We start from the raw sequence: 4,814 nt of genomic DNA, 5'->3' as shown, positions 1-4,814 counted from the left end.
GTGGGACAATATTGAAATAAATTATGAACAGCTAGGGATGAATGAACATGTACTTAACTTTTGAGAATGCATCATTTGTTGAAGATTAAGTTGTATTGGAGGAAATATGATTGAAAATTGTGAGTTATACGGATTGATAAAGGAAAAATAATTCTGTTTGATTAATTGGGGAAATGGTCACGTGGTATCTAAACAGGAATTGAACATGCACAGCTGATGGAAATAGGAATTGATGGGAAAGTATTAGAAATTAAGAAAAGGTATTTTACTGTAAGCAGTGAAGGAGGGAGGGAATAGAAGCATTTTGAAGAGGGGTGGAAAGTCAATTTTTAAATTTGTGTTACATCTGTATTTGTTGTTAATTTGTTTAAAATTAGGAAAGCTAATAAAAATTAATTGGGGAAAAAGGGGGGAGAGAGAAATAACATTACCCACTAGATGGCACTCTTGTTCAACACATCAATAAAATGAACTTTTCAACAAATATATATCCATGTTCAGCTCCCAAAATGTCAGAGGCTAGTAAAATGTTTTTAGATAAGTCATAAATGTCAGAGGTTTAAGTGGCTGCGGTCCCATGCCACACACGGATGCTGTTCTAACCTCAGTGAAATAAAGGGAAATTAGCTCAGGATCACCATGGGGTCACAAAGAGTCGGACACGACTAAACAACAAGAAGCTCAGGATTGGCCACTAATGGGTAAGGCTTTGCAGTGTTTTCAGATGGAAGTAGTGTTGGTGGTAGGGAAAAAATATGTATAAAAGGAGAATTCCTGAATGCCAAGGTCCAGGTTTGGGACAAGTGCTCTTTGGTGAGAGAATCCCAGCAGAGATTTAAAAATATGACCTTGTGAGTTCCAAAACTCCCCTCTTCTTCCAGCATAGGAAAAGAACACATGTTTGGTAAGTTAAAAATGGATTTACAAACTCTCCAAATGTCAGATTTATGTGCTTTTCCATACATCAGTCAGAAAACACAACAGTAAAACTTGCCTTTGTTACAGTGGTGGAAGTTTGGGGATTATTGGTTCAGGGGTACAGAAAGGCTTGTTAGAGCCATGGGGTCTGAGCTTGGAGCAACCAGCTTCTCAGGTGAACAGTAGGTTTCATTACCTTTCTCCCAAGGTGAGCAGGAGTGACCTAGTTAAGGCTGACAGGACTGCTTACTCTATGGTCTTAACCCCTCCATGCGTTAATTAGACTTAAGCACATTGGTTGCATGAGGCTGGTTTGCCCACAAGTGGAACACTTGAAAAAGTGGCACAGTTTGGAACCATCACGTCAAATGCTCTCTCCACCCTTTAAAAAGCAGATTACTTAGTAAACTGCAAAAAATGCAAAGTTATGGGAAATATTGCTGTTTTTCATTGTTGAGGAGCGTCACAATTACAGATAATAAGTTGCAATCTAGTGTCCAATTAATTTTTGTGCTTTGAGTCATATTATCTATGGTGAGCAGGTATGCTATAAGATCAGTAGCAATTCTTATTTTCACCTGGAAGCAGCCTTGAGTTCTGTCAGGGGGAAAGGTAGGGAATAATAATAATAATAATAATAATAATAATAATAATAATAATAATAATAATAATAATACTTTCCCCTCATCCCTGCATGAGAAGAAGCACCTTCTGCTTATGCAGCAGAATCCAACTGTATCTCCTATTGAATTTTTTAGAGGTAAGCCCCCTGCTCCTCCCCACTCTTCTGGAAATAGGCACTTTGGCCAGATGGTGCCCATCAAGGGATAGTTCAGTCGGTAGAGCATTGGAGGGTTGGACTAGATGACCCTTCCAATCATGGTCCCTTCCAATCCTATGATTCTGTAGTAGAGGTAATGGGGACAGGGAATGGGGCACGGATGCATCCCTGTTAATGACATACAAAGCAGAAGGGATAGAGCAGGCATAGGCAAACTCAGCTCTCCAGATGCTTTGGGACTACAACTCCCATCATCCCTAGCTAACAGGACCAGTGGTCAGGGATGATGGGAAATGTAGTCTCGAAACATCTGGAGGGCCGAGTTTGCCTATGCCTGGGATAGACAGAGGATATAATAGTCTTCAGCTATGAAGCTTCCTCAAAATATTTGCAATGTGTCAGTTACTAGTATGTTAATAGTTCTTGCATCTAATCAAACAGTGGCTAGCATCAGCCTTTATTCTTAATTATTAGCCTGCCCTCTTGACACAACTAGAACACACAGTGCATTTAAATCCGTTGGGGACAGGAATGAACTGAGGACAGAACATTTTCACAGGCAAGCTTCCTCCCTCAGCTGCTGCCAAATAGGCTTTTCAGAACCAGAATGAATACGTAATTCTCACCCTCCTCTTTAAACAGCAACCCATGCCCTGCAATTTGATCAAATAAATGAAGAGTTCAGTGAATGGCAAAAGTTGCCTTGGAGAAACAGCTGCTGGCATCTGTCCCCTCTAATTAAAATGCACACTGAAAACTCTTCAGCCTTTGAGAATAATTAATAAAATGCCAGCCATAGATAAGCAACAGCTAATTCTTTGTGCTCATTGATTTTGTTCTACAATTAAGAAATGAGAGATCAGCCAAGCTGATTTTGGTGTGTGTGTGTGTGTGTGTTGTCATTTTTTGCTTTTCCGCTTCATTTGCTGAATTGGAAGATGGCCATGAAAACAACTGCAATTATTATTATTTATTTCAGTTTTTAAATCAAAGATTCTACAAATGGAGGACTACATTTCTACAAATGTAAGTGTTCTCATCCCATTTACTTGCTTTGGGTGAGCTTGAAGGTATCTCAGTAGCTTCCACTCATAGTTAATCTGGAGGTAATCTGGAGATGCAATAGAGATGGCCATGTTTGTGTAGTACCCTTGCATCTTAGTCCTTAGTTGGGACTGTGATTGTGCACAGATTTCCATGTTGCACAAGTCTTGTGCAAAGAAAAAAGAATGTGACCCCAAATCTCTCCCTCCCCCACTCCTTCGGTATGATTGATTGGTCTCAAACATATCAAGTATATAAACACTGGCAGCTCTGAGAGTCATGTTTCCTTCTGATCTTAATTGAAGCAAGCAGCAGGCAGTTTATAGGCTCTCCCAAGTTAACCCACAAGAGCTCATTTGGCATAGTCTGCATTTCTGACAGCTCACTGCAAGCCTAATCAAAACCAGACTTGTTCCAATGTGGAGCAGACTAATGAGCATTTATTAGGCTGCAAAATGACCGGGCTAAACAATGAGCCACTAGCATGGAAACACCACTCATCAGCCCTCTTTACGGTCTTAATTGCACATTGACGTTGCAACAACAAACTCAAGTTTGTTTTGCCTCTGCTGTTCCCTCTTGCTTGAAAAAAAAATATGTTTAAATGTTTGGGAGCCAAGCCAGTGTGCTAGTACTGGACTCTCTGACCTTGCTTGGACTTTAGCCAGGAACCTAGAATCTACAATCTAGTGCTATGTCTGGGAAAGCATTGCTTAGGAAACGAGCATTCTGTCCACAAGATCGACTATCAGACCTTTGTGCTGGGGTTAAAAATAATGCTGAGTGCATTTCTAGACCTGAGTTGCTGAGGTAGCACAACCTATTTGCCCCTGAGATACTTTAAAGTTCTCAGATGTGCAAGGCGTCATGTGAAGATGCTGGTTGCCAAGGCCATGTGAAGCCCAGGCCAGATGGGAAATGTAGCTCCCATTTTGATCATCTTTACCAAAGAGTTCCCCTTTGCCTCTACCAGGGCGACTTGGAGTAGGCTCCTCTCAAAATTGTAGGCCCCATACCAACTGGCCTCCCTCTCCCCCCACCCCAGTTCTGGCCCTACCATTAGGCACACTGAGGCGATTGCTTTTGGCAGCTGGTTGTTGGTGTCATAAAAGAGCAGTAAATTGTTGATTACTTAATTTATCATCGTCACCATTGTCTTTTCACTGCCAGAGAAGGGGAGAGGCACTTACGGAACTTCCTGCTCTTAAGTAACTGGTCTTGGGAATCATCACCTTGATTTGGGGAGAAGAGGATGCCATTTACTGTTCTGCCTCAGGTAGCAAGATACTTTAGGCCTGCCATCAAGTTTGTCTGATGTTTCCGCTCTCTTACCATACATGCCTTTTGTGTTCGCTCCAAGGCAGGCAGGCAGGCAGGCACTTATTTTGCATTGCTATAATGCCCTTCTTCCATTTTATCCTCACAGCAGCTCCATGGGTGACTAAACTGAAAAAGAGTAACGCCCATATGTTCTATATGATGACAGATGCTCTGTGATGACAGAACGCCTTATTGGTTTCCATGAAATATTTCCAAGCAGAGGCATTTATAATCATGCTGATAGGTGTGTGTGTGTGTGTGTGTGTGCAAGTGTGTATACATTTGTATTTGGAGGGGGGCATCAATGTGAATGGCATTTTGTGGAGTTACTTAAGCAAACAAGAGGATTAGACAAATCCACAGTGGATAAGGCTGTCTGTGGCTACTAGCCATAAGAGAGCTATGTGCTGCTTCCAGATTTGGAGATAGTGTGATTCTGAATACAAGTTTCTGGGTATCAAAATTCGGAAGAGTGCTGTTGCACTCGTCCTGGGTTTCACCTTGGCATCTGCTTGGCTACTGTGAGAAAAGAATGTTGGACTAGGTGGACCTTTGGCCCTACAAATTGTCACAGCAGAAAGAGAGGAGGTGAGGGCATGACACAGCCATAATATAAGCTCTTGGAAAACCTACAGGCTTCAATGGTCAAGAATGGTATACACAATTCCTCCACTAAAACCACTAAAACCTATGACTTCAAAGCAGAATTGGATAATCTGTGGCCGGATATAGTGGTCCCTCTGGTTGCGAA

This window comes from Zootoca vivipara, chromosome Z1 (genome assembly GCF_965207765.1).
Source record: "Zootoca vivipara chromosome Z1, rZooViv2.hap1.1, whole genome shotgun sequence".
NCBI lineage: Eukaryota > Metazoa > Chordata > Lepidosauria > Squamata > Lacertidae > Zootoca > Zootoca vivipara.
Note: the sequence above shows the minus strand (reverse complement) of the source record.